The 12,897-nt window shown below is 31.8% G+C and overlaps 1 protein-coding gene across 13 annotated transcripts in view; it reads left to right on the top strand.

Annotated features, from left to right (window-relative positions):
* LOC119631948 (mucin-17) overlaps positions 1 to 12,897 on the top strand; it is a 219,066-nt gene that overhangs the window by 184,335 nt on the left and 21,834 nt on the right. For 5 of the 13 annotated variants that reach the window (XM_038024573.1, XM_038024567.1, XM_038024569.1 and 2 more), the window contains exon 1: positions 11,168 to 11,710. The exons of 3 other annotated variants lie outside the window; for them this stretch is intronic. The gene's annotated coding sequence lies outside the window, so the exon portion shown is untranslated. Of the gene's footprint in view, positions 1 to 11,167; positions 11,920 to 12,897 lie in introns of those variants that run through there. 5 more of the 13 variants (XM_038024576.1, XM_038024570.1, XM_038024577.1 and 2 more) reach the window with 2 other exon arrangements.

Below are 12,897 nucleotides of genomic sequence, written 5' to 3'. Positions count from 1 at the left end.
GAAAAATTGAAAAGATAAAAAAAGATATCATTAACTCGCCACATTAAATCTTAATGTTTCAACATATCGGTTATTATCTATTATACATTTCGGTTTCTTTTTTCATTTTGTTCGGTTCTCGTTCGTTTTGGACCACATTTTTTTGTGGGCTTAACTCGAAAATTTTAATCTTAATCTTTAGGTCATTTGTATCAAGTAGAATTGAGAAAACTAGCTTGCGATTTTTTTTTTTTGTTTTTTTTTTTTGCTTTTTGTATTCCTATTTCATCTTGTATCTCTTTCTCACTCACCTATAAGAGACCTGTAGCCGGCGTGGATTTTTGTTTTCTGTTTATTATATTTTCATTTTCATTTTCATTTTTGTTTTTGCTTTTATTTTTTGTCAAGTTGTATAACAAGCAAATTATAACAATCAAAATCGTTAAAGACATTGTCTCTCCGCTGTTGTTTACCGCTTTGATTATTTTAAGTTTTCGTTACTGATATCGCAGCATATAGAAAATTGTAATTGTAATTATTTAAATTGTTAAAACGTGAGTTAAACAATAACGGAGCATATGATGGGGGAGTTAATTTAGTCGACGAATTTACAAAGCGAGCAAGCGAGAATATTTAACTTGATGCACAAATATGTGTCGGTCGGGAGCACTTGTCAAGCAACAAAACAAAATATTTATTGAATTATATCAATAGCGCTTTAGCGCTTTAGCGACTTAACTTAGAATCGATTTGTTTGCCATAATGTATACATACATATGAATGAAATCATTTATTAATAAACGACAATTACTACGAATCAATGAATAAAATTAATTAATTAATCCATTCTAGGCCACTGATGATGATAATCTGTCGAACTTTGCGGTTTATTTAAAGCTCATAAAAAGCAGCAACGTCAACGTCCATGTCCACGTTAACCGGGGAGTGGTCAATAATTTTTATTTTTCTATCGAAACGCTCACATCTCTTTCCCCATACAATTATTCAAGAATTTACTTTACTTGATTTTTCTTTCTTATGCGCTACCACTCACTTTAAGCATAACCTATAAGCAAAATAAGCATATATATATATATATATATATATAGTTTAGTGATATTCTACAGATGTTAGCGTAAAATGATTATCCATTTCAGTTCGTTTATTCATATATTAAGTAACTATATAATAAAGCCATAGGCCTATTACCCAGTCACACACACACATATCATGTGTAAAAAGACTCTATAAACAATAACATAACCGAGAAGGCAAGAATACAAGCTAGATGGAACAGTGTCATCGAGGGATTTCAGACTCAGTGCCAGCGCACCAAACACACACCACATTCTAATATCGGCTTGTTCGGCCGATGAGTTAGAAAAACGTGATACTAATATCAAAAGGGTTTCTATTCTCTGATATTTATCAATATTTTTGCATCTCTTTTCGAAGCAAGTTCAAGTCGTTTAGTTTTAGTAATGAATTCAGTGCAAATCTGAGCTTTAGGCGATTTTTCTGAGAGTGCGTGCATTAACCTCTAACCTCCTGCATATAATGAAAACGATGGGACTTAATTTAGAAAATCAAAGAAAAAAAAAGCAGGGACATATTCTGCTTAGTCCGCAATTCCAATATCAAAATCCATTCAATTTTCTAAACTAGCATCGATGCTTCTTCTTCGCCGACTTTTCGTTTTATTTCTTGAAGATTCCCCGAAACAAATTCCTATTTATCCAAATCAAAATTGATTTTCCAGATTGATTTCACCAGTGGGTTCAGAGTAAGAGACAAAATTTAAAAGGCTTGCTATGTTTTGTAAAAATTCGGATACAAAGGATTATACGGAGAACAAGTGTTTTTGCGCGTAATGAACTAAACTATTTATTATTCTGCGAACTGAACTAACTGAGAAATTTTCAATTGACTTCTCAGACAAACCTTTCAATCACGTACTCAAAGACGTGGATCGCAGTTCTTGTAAAGATGAAGATCACGAAAAGTAGGTTATTGAAGGTATTGCTTCCATTGCCAGTGACTGTACAATTTGCTTTAAATCATTCAAAGCTCTGAAGACCGCGATCACCGTAAACTTTGACAATCAATTGATACGAATCTATCGGATTTTCAAATGTCAAATGTGAAGAGAAATTCAATGCTATTCGGAAATCGTAGTTTCCAGGCACAGGGTTCAACATGACCAGCGCTATTGCAAACCTATGCTCTTGCATGAAGTCCATTGTGTAATTGTGAAATTTTTTGTCAAAATACATCAGCGATGTGGTTCGACAGTAACTGCTTTAGCAGCATCTATAGGCAAATTTCGTTTTCATATTTGCATATATCTGAAAAATGTAACTGTTATCTACGGACAGATGGACAGACAGTCCCCAGACCCCAATCGAAAGCAACACCATTATCGATATGAATCAATATATATAGATGTCTAGAGGGTTTTCGGGTAGTCTATCTAACAAAATGTCACAAAGCAACGCAATTTTATTGAGATCATTTTCTGACTTATGAAATGACAAACCAATGTGAATACGATTAATAAAACGAGAACGGGACTGTTTGCCTGGGTGAAGGTAGGAGGTATTTACTGAATTAAACGAATGTGAAAAAGTAGAAAAGTTTTGTAAACCCACACACACGCACACATAAAACAAAAAAAAAAAACAAAAAAATGGCAGATATTAAAATTATAGTCGTTCGTTATCTAAAAAGTTAAAGTATTTGCCTTGTTTGTATTTTCAGTTATGTGTGGTTTTTTCTTCTTGTTTTGTGTTTCCTATACTGTGCAGTATGAATAACCTGGCGTCTGCCCGATCGTCTAACCTTTGGTTAGTTCGATTGCTGGTGTAGACCGGCAGCCACACTGACGAGCATTTTTACGTAAAGTATATTAAAAAAAAGGTTTTTTTTTTTTTTTTTTTTGTTAGAGAAATATTTCAATCATTCATTCGTTACACGACCAACTTCGTAGTAATTCCATAATGCTAGCTAAGTAATTAATTTCACATTTTAGTTTTTTTTTTTTTGTTTTTTTTTCTTCTTTCCATTTTCTTTCGGAATTACAAATCCAGCTTCTGCAATCAGGCAGTCGGTAATCGAACAATTTTCTCATTAGTTTTGGAAAAACATAATTTTTTTGGGGATAGATCTTTTTTCCTGAAAAACAAAAACTAAAACAAATAAATAAGAAAGAGAAACAAAAAACTTTAAATTTCACATTTCATGGAAATTTGAATGAAATAATCCAACTGGTGATGTACCCAGCATAGAAACTTGACGGTACACTAATATACTTATTGAGTTTTTAACGCCGAGAAAAAAGTGTAGGGCCTAACACACCTAAATATACGATTGACATGAACCCGTTTGTATGAATGTGAATTTACTTGTTTAAAGGTCAGAATTTGCGCTTGCGCGAGAAGATGACCCCAACGGGGGGGGGGGGGGGGCTGGATTAGAAAGTTAAATTCAATACAGATTTATTTTACATTACATTAAGCAAGCAAGGCGAAGTTTCCACAAGACTTCAAGATCACAACTGAAACGAAAACAATGAGAGAATAGAAGACAGCAGAACAGAAATTTTCCTATGAGTTATCATTAAATGAACAGATTTTTATTCTTATTTAATTTAATTTCAAAAGTATAAATTATAAATTATAAAATAAAGAAAAGTTTGCGATAATCAATTTCTCAAGATGCTCTTTAGAAGCTCTTTAGAAGAAAAGTTTTTTCGGAGATGATGGGGAATATTCAAGATGGCGCTCAAAGGCTAAATAATTTAGTCATATGCTCTTTTCATATCATCTGCGTCCGTCTCTAGCCTTGAACGACCTTGTCATCATTTTTTTGTTTTTTTTGTTTTCGTGTTTATTACTTTTTTTACAAAAAAAAAAAATATATATACAAACAAATGCTTTCAAAAGTGATTCATCGTTCCGTGGGGCAATCTTTGTATCGACTTTTATTTATAAATTTAACGGCTTTCATTCGTTTTGTTCCCATTTTTTATTTATTTATTCATTTTTTTTTTTTTTTTTTTACTTCTTATATCTTCCGTATATTACTCATAATTGTGGATTATAAAAAAAAAAAAAAAAATGTAAGAAAAAAATATGTTGTGAAAAAGCTTAATTTTATTGTAATAAAAAATAAAATATAAAATGATGGAGAGCTATAAATCTTTATCCGACTCCCATAATTTGATGATGGGCAGGGTTAGGTCTTGTCAATGATTTCTTTACATTCAAGGTCGTTCGATATTATACAACGTCGTGTCAGCATTTTACAAAATTTTTTACTTTAAAAATTTATTAATCGATCAAAGCTTGCCCAGGCAGACAAATCAACAATATACGGAATACCAGGAATGCTCGGCTATATATTATCATTATACAATGCGTTTACTTAGCGATGCGCTTCGTTAAATTGAAATTATAATTAAGTCTCGTTAATAATATTATTTCATAATTGAAATTTGCATTGCATTTCCTTTACTCCAATCCAAGTTGTTGTTGTTGCATTCAGCATTATAAAAAAGAGGGCAAACGGAGAAAGCAAAAGCCAGAGTACATATGGGTCATGTTATGGTTAAAGGTCTCTTTTACATCGCAATAATATCCTCCTCCTACGCCGCGTCTCTTTTTCCACCTAACTGACAAATTTCTTAGAATACTTTACTGTTATCTAAAAAATTTTGTAAATTTTTTTTTTTTTTTTCTTTTTTGCTTTGAAATGAGGAGCAAACACAAGTCTTTTCTGCTAAAGTTAATTGAAAATGATGGTTCGATTAGACTTTTATGCATAGATAACTGAAGAATTTTATCATAAAAAATCGTACAAGCACACGTTTGTAAAGAAAAGAAAAAAATTTTTAATTGCTTTTTATAAAATCGACGAAATTTAAGAAGAAACAACAAACTTGAGTTGAATACCGAACTTATTCAATAGATTTGCTAAAATGATAAATCAGATACATTGAAAACAATAATGAAAGAATATCTTCTTATATGTGCGCCTCTAAACTAATTATGAAAGACAGAGATGAATTGCTGACGACGCTTGAAATTGCTGTTAAGTAATTTTTCGCGTTGATTGATTCTCTTAGCCCTTTACTAGTAATAGTTGTGACACACAGTATACATGAGAATTGAAATGTTTTATAAAACTTTTGTTTCATATTCAAGATGCGACTATACGGAGGAAATGACTTCAGGTACACCTCATCCTAGCCTACCCTAAGATATTTGATAGAATTTTATCGGCTCTACGGATTTCTTACATTCTTTTAACGTTCATTCAATCCATCGATCATTTTTAGCAAAACATAATATATCGCATAGAAAGACGTTTAGATGTTTTTATCGGTAACTAATGGAGTCCTCTGTGAATAGCAACCGAAAAAGCAATTAAAGCACTTTCTGGAAAATTATGAGGGCCTTGATCCAAATCTTGAAAATGTACTCCAAGATATGCAAAAATTGGTAATCTATTCGTTGACCTCGGACCAGGAAAGTTTTGCAAACCCGCAACGGGGGGAACAGAGGTCTCTTCTAGACGTATTACGTTCGCAAATGTGGTAACATAATTGTGATCTCATTAAAGCTCTCATTGCGTTGAGTGAAACCTTGGCTTACACTCTCCCAAGACGCTTACAATCTCTTTCCCTTTCTAAAAGACATTCTCAAGATAACGGCTAAGAAAAGCGCACACGCCTACAAGGTATCATTCGTATCTACGTATCTTTTAAGTCTGGAAAATCGTTTAATTTCCCATTAGTTGGTGTTTTTAAAAGGACTACAATCGGAAAAATATAGAATTATATACATATATATTTAACTTCTAACGAATAGTTTCTTCGTTATCGGAGATACTTCCATTCTTTCAAAATACTTTTATTTCTTCTTTATGTAGTGTTTTCGGAAATCGACATGCGTACGCTGTTAAGAAACCAAGAACTTAGTAGTACTTACAGGATTTAAAATAATATTCCGCTTTTAATGGCCGAAAACAAGTAAGCAGAGAATCTCATAAAATATATATCTACACTAACTATGTACATATATATATATGTATATATATATATCTGCTACGCAGAAATGAAACTTGATGAACATATTCAAAAAGCTCAAGGCGGGCAACCAAAGAAAGTCACGACCTTCTTAAGCGATTTGAATGTAAAGTCGGAAGAAAGAAAAATCAAACAGGTTCACATCTCAATGACTGTTCAAAAGGTCGATTTACTCTTATAAATAAATAAAACTGCGTAACATTTCTTTAGATCAGTGCACTGCCTTAGCCTTTAAATACTAAAGAAAGCCTGCATAATTTTTTATTTTTATTAAATGTATTCTCATGTGTATTTTAATAATAAAAAATAAAAAAAATAAATAAATAATAATAATGGTCACGCGTTCATATCTTCAAATTATATATTGGTAGTCAACGATTAGTCCATCAGTTAAATGTAAAGATGAAAGCAGATATTAAAGGCATCGCCTAGATACGGTTGTAATTTTTATGAATTTATTGCGATTTTCCTTTTTATCTTTTTGCTCTTAGTCTTAACAAAATGGTTTTCTACGAAAACTAGCAATAATTGTCTAACAATTTTGCATTTACGTAGACACCTTTGCTCTTGATTAACCATTTATTTAATGCGATTATGTGCAGTATAAAGAATGCCTCAAAGAATTCCTGCCTTCTGCTTAAAATAAAATTCAACAACAATTTATTTTAAGTATTTTGGAATAATTACCAAGAAGTATAGAGAATTTCAAGCTTTCAAATGATCAAACAACTGTTAGTTTTCCATTAAATTGCTGCTATTTCCTTTATCCAAATAATATACGCTCAGATGTGTTTAACGAGTAATGCAGACAATTTAATTTAGTTGAGAATAACAAAACACTTTTTAAAACTTTAGAGGTTAAATATCATAACCTAAATAAATTCATGAATAATGATCTCTATATTAATTGCTTTCGTAAATCATTATCAAATTCCGAATCACTCAATTGATAGTTTCATAACTATATATATATATATATATATATTATAAATGTATATACCATGTTAATCAGATGATAGAAAGGTAAGCTAATCGTGTGCACGAGAGACATTGGAAAACCCTTTGTTGAAAGCGTGTGCTTACTAAATTTAACATACTGTGTGTAGCTTAAAATAATAAAAATAATAATAGCAGTAACATAATAGTAATAATAAAGAAAATAAGATTCAAGTCTTTTGTACCAAAGAGCGAACAGGTTTATCTTAATTGTTATCTTTTCACATTGAAGTATAAGTTCGAGAAATAATATATTACGCCTACCACTTACCGCACTATATGCTATATGCTACAGATGCGCGGATGATTATGCGCACTTTTTTACAAATATTCCCGTTAATTAATTGACCCGTGCATTGGGCGCTTTTCAACGCGACATATCCAACATACTTAAATTTGATCACAACAACATGCACTCTATATATATAGCGCGTCTCTTATTTATGTTATGCACAACTTTCAATTTCACTTCACTCGCTCGATCATCTCGAATCAAAACACTCAAAATTTTATGCGTATTTTCTCTATCAGCGCGCACAACCTTACAATGCTTTGTTGGTCATTGCAACGCTTACTCTCCATAGAGGAGGGAGCAGTTTTAACAGATATATGCTCTTATCTTTTTTTTTTCTTTTTTTTCTGCCCTTTTTATTTCGTTATTAATGACAATTAAATTGTTGATTATGTTCTTCCGCAATTATATAAATAAAGGCTAGCGCATTTATAATACTATTATAACGTCGCTATGCTTACCGCATAGTCGTTGAAGAGTCGGAGAAAAAAGACGTAAATTTTCTTAAGTCTCGAATGGACTCTTCAACGAAAATTTTTTTTATTATTTTAATTTTCTTCTTCTTCTTCTCCTTCTTATTCTGTAATTCAGCAAATTAACAACCGAAAATTCACTGGGATGTGTAAAAAAGGCTCAATGTGAACGCAGACTTCTTTGTTGGGGCTAGATTTGATATACAAATATTATTATTTATTTATTTTAGTGATTATTGTTTTTTTTTTTTTCTTTAATTTTGCGTGTTATACGTCCGCCACGTTATTTTTTTTTTTTATAATTTCCGTTAAAATCTGCATCTTGCTCGTCCACCGAGTAGGATAGAACAGAGGAGCGAGAGATAAATTCCGATATGTGAGATGTAATGTGGTATGTACGTATAGAAAGTTATTTGAAGGAATTGATGGGTGCGAGAGCAAAAAAGTGCAAAAGAGAGTAGGTTCATAAACTGTCTGTAAACGCTTATATGCTTTGATGACATGATTTTAAAAAAGGAAAGGTTGCGACGTAAGCTGTTAAACTGCGTGAATGCTAAATGTCAAGAATGCTGTGGAGAATGATCAGGAGACTGTAGGAATCCCCAAACGCATGAACGGTTGTTTACTAGATTAATTTTGAATAGATGATCATTACATCTCGTGTGACTGAACATCAGCCTGTCACGTCTGAGTCCGCAATCGATAAACCAAGGGGCTTTATTTATTTCTGGCAATAAAGAGAACAGAGAGTTGCCAAGAAAGAACTGAATGCTTTTTGTCGATTGTCCTCAGATCTGTAAGAATCACAGTATGATCGTTTAAATGAGATGGTCTGGAAGATGCATTTTTATCTGCAGTGTTTTGGCCAAGAGTTTCCATAAAATATAAAGTAACGCCGAAATAATTTCTAATATGTAGGGGTAAGTTTCACCTGAGCGAAATGAGTGTGAAGCGAATAAAACAGATTTATTGTCTGACACTATAAGGAATTTCCTTTGAGTTTGAGTACTCGCTAAGCGAATGGCTTCTTGGATTCAGCTGAAAATATAGTGCTATATGGGTGATTTGAAAAGTAGGCATCTATATTAACAACTGGAAACCAAACGATGCTGCCTATAACAAAGATCTTAGACTCTTCAACAAAAAATTTTCTGTTCTCTTAATTTTATTGATATCAAATCTTGACAATTTTCAGACTGTTATTGAATATTGAAAAACGTAGTAACTCATCTAACTGACCTAACAACAACTGAATTATTTGAATAGTGGAAAAAGAAATGTTTTTCTATTTTCTGTATACTAAAATAAAGGAAACTCTAAATCCGAATGTTACCTATATGAACGATAACATCGCATAGACAATATTAGAAGAAGGTCTCACAAAGGAAAGTATGGCATCAAGCATTTCAACTTCTTCGCGTAACGAAAAAGTTTTCATTTCTTTTCCGATACGTAGTCACGATTTATCACAAGACAACGAAAAAATGTAGAAGAAACCTTTAACCAAAGTCCTACGAATAGAAACTAAAGTAAACACAGATCTAACACTCGAACAACATGCACCATATGTCAATGAGAAAGCCAAGAGTGGCTAATGAAGAAGAAAAAAAATGTATGTATATGTGTATATATAGAAAAGTTTTATTTTTTATCACCCAGTTGACAATGACCTTTTTCGCGAATGAAAGCAACAGCAACAGCAACAGCATTAAAAATAAAAGCAGTACCAAACCAAGTCAGTTGATGGGTGAAACCTAAAGTCATGACGATATGAAAAAAAATAAATACATAAATAAATAATAATAATAAATAAGTAAATAAATGAATAAAAGACGAAAATAAATATGAAAAAGAAAAATAATAGAGTCACTGTAGAGGAAAATAGTAATAAAAAAAATTTAAATAAAACGTAAAAAAGAAAAACTTATCAACTCTGGTTTATTGACATTCAACGCTGCTCTCGACTTAATCAAAACAAAATTCCTTTATAAATTTTCCCAGGCTTTTTTCACCATCAAACTTAAAGAAATTCATGATATTTGCGAGGTTAAGCAGATGAAAAAAAGATTAACAAATCTCTTTAGCTCGCATTCACCTTCTTTTCTTCCCACTATACATGCCATCGCTTTGACTTACTGGCTTTGGCGGAAGAAAACAAACACACATAACGCTTGATGAACAAATATGCATCATGCAATAACAACAATAAATGTGATTAACATACAGGGCCTAAAAGTCGAAATTTAAGGCTTGAAAGCTTTTTAGAGGGAAACTCACACATTGTGTATAAATAGTTAAACAAGCACATATGGCTGCGGAAAAGAAGAAAGAAATGAGCCGACTTTGAAAATGTATTAAAAATATTATCAGCTTTTCTAAACAGAGATGAGCTCTGGATTGACAAATAGTGAACCGGGGGGGGGGAATTGGAAAGGGGAGATCTGCAGCGTTTTCAAAAGTTGAAAAAAAAAAAAATTTAATTAAAACCTAGCATAATAATAATAATAAATTTTATGTTCGTATTTATTTCCCTTTATTAGCCATTCACAAATCGTGTTTTATTCCCATTCGGTTTCAACTACACTCTTGTACTCTCTCTCTCTCTTTCCTTTTTTTGCTCTCTAAATTGGCTTAGTTTAATGAACACCTTGTTTTATCCATTGATTAAATGGCCTATGCTGGATTCTTGCCTGATGGATATTTTTGGATATTAGCCCAATATACGTCCCACCTGCGCCCTCTACCCGCCCTTCCATTCCTTGCTGATGAATATTATACTTTTTCGAAAACGTTTTTTCTTTTACTCAACAGCACACAATAGCAGTATTAATGGAAACCACTCTTTCTCAATACAATTTCAAAATAGAATTTATTCTCCATTTAATATCTCTTTTTCTCTCGTTAAAATGTTTCTGCCGTCTTCGTTACTGTTTCAAGTCAATTTTCTCTTTTTTTTTATGACTAAAATGTTTCAAACTCAAACAGACTGCATATTGGCTCGTTCGACGATATGCATATCAGAGATTTTAGTTTGCTTTACTCTCAGAGGTTTCTTTAATTGCTTGGCACCACTAGCTTGGCACTATTGCTGGTATTGTTATTGTAAACTTTTATTTACTCTGAAAGGAACCTTTGATCGTTCGAGTCTAATAAGCGAGAAAGAAGTAGAGAGAGAGATGAATGTAAACATTTTCTGGATTTTAACAAAATAAGTATCTCTAGCCAATCAAGCTAACATGTTCGTGTTCGTTCTCTGTAGTCTCTTAACAGTCTCAGTCGTTTCCATGTTCATGTTTATTATATTCATTCACATTTTCCACATTTTCATTTCATTTGCTTTTGAACTTTTGAACGGTTGAACGGTTTGATCAGTTAGTTCAATTCGTTTTTTTTTTTTTTTGAAGTTTTGAAGTTAGTTAGGACCTTGTATCGAGGGTGTCGAGGCTTATTATCGAAATAATATACGTAAATATATTGAATATATTTAATGATTGGTGTGTTTAGTTTGTTTTAAATTAAGCGTTTTTATCCGGTATATTTTATGCTTTTATAAAACATTGTTCTCGCGAACTAAGTGTAATAAATGCAGTAAACTTAAACTGTGCAGTAATACAACAGAAAGCTAATTAGTCGTTATTTACTTTTATGCAAATGATTATTGTTTTAAAAACGATAAAAAGTGAAAAATCAAAAAAAAAAAAGAAAAAAGTGAAAAGGTTGTTAAGATCTATTGCGTTATAAATTGCGTTAATTGCTAATAAGGTTTCAACAAATGTAAACTTGACTTTAATTTGTTACTGAAGAACGTGAATCAAAAGTGCAAAATTCTTAAATGTACTGAACGTATGCGGTGAGAAGAGAAATTGAAATTCTTAAACGGCTCATGTAATAATTAAAAATATTTTTCAATCAAATATATTCGCGGAAAGGAAAATTCTCTTAACTTTCTTTGACTGGTGCATTGAATCAGCTTTAACTTGCATATAACATAGTTTTGTGTGTGTTTGTCTTTCGTGTTTTTCGTCTGCATTCGATTTGTTGTTCTTTGTTTACTTTAAATGTGGATTAATCTCTGCAAATATTTAAATTTGAAGGTAAAACTACCCATTTAAATATTATGAGTTTTAATTTGATATAATAAAACAAATAGCTATTAATGCAGTGACTGGACACGAGCAATATGTATTAAAAGAAGGGAGAACAGCCAAATAAATTCAAAAGTAAAAAAAGATTTTTGAAATACAAAATACAAATCTTGTCGTTTTTCCTTGCATTGTCGTGCAACAGCAACAACAATACTTGCAATAACCCCGGCTGCCTCACTAACATATATATAGACTTAATTATTTGCAAATTTTTTCAGGTCAGACGCCTTTTTTTTTATTTCTTGTGATATACGTTTTATTTGAAAGAATGAATGGAAGGGGAAAAAAGATAGGCACAGTCTCAAGAGTATTATCATTTTGCGTCCTATGTACTTGTGTGATTGTTTACTGACAAAGATAGTAATAATTATCTAATCGTCGCGTAGCCATCCATCGGTAATAGCAAAAATTTTTGGAATTAGTGTAAGATCCTGGGGGCCAAGCCTTGTCTATCCATAAAATGTACTACAATTGAAACAAGCTCGAAAAGATATTATTATCAACAACTTATAGACGTTTGTGACATGTAATAAAATGGGGTACGAATATTTATTGACTTTGACAAAAAATATATAGAGAATAGAGATCGAATTGTTGTTCTAATCCGTCCGAAATGATCGCATTATTTAAAGTGCATTTGGTTGATTTATTTTTAAATTGAATTTTAAGTTATCAGAGAAAAGGCTAGTATTGCGTTTTCAACTATTTCACTGGTCTATACTCTGGCAAATATACATCATTAAACTGGTTGCATTTTTACGAAGCAGCTACTGCTACTACTAGTGCGTAAGTTGTGTTACATTGATATATATATATATATATGTGAGTTAAGTCAAATTATTATATTGCTTTACAAAAGTAATAAGTTGCATATGGGCGAACATATCATGCGTTTCGACACTTTTAAATTGTTGCTGGTAAATGCAC

The sequence above is a fragment of the Glossina fuscipes genome, unplaced genomic scaffold, assembly GCF_014805625.2.
Source record: "Glossina fuscipes isolate IAEA_lab_2018 unplaced genomic scaffold, Yale_Gfus_2 1, whole genome shotgun sequence".
NCBI lineage: Eukaryota > Metazoa > Arthropoda > Insecta > Diptera > Glossinidae > Glossina > Glossina fuscipes.
The sequence above is the reverse complement of the archived record's forward strand: the minus strand, read 5'-3'. Positions and strand labels throughout refer to the sequence as shown.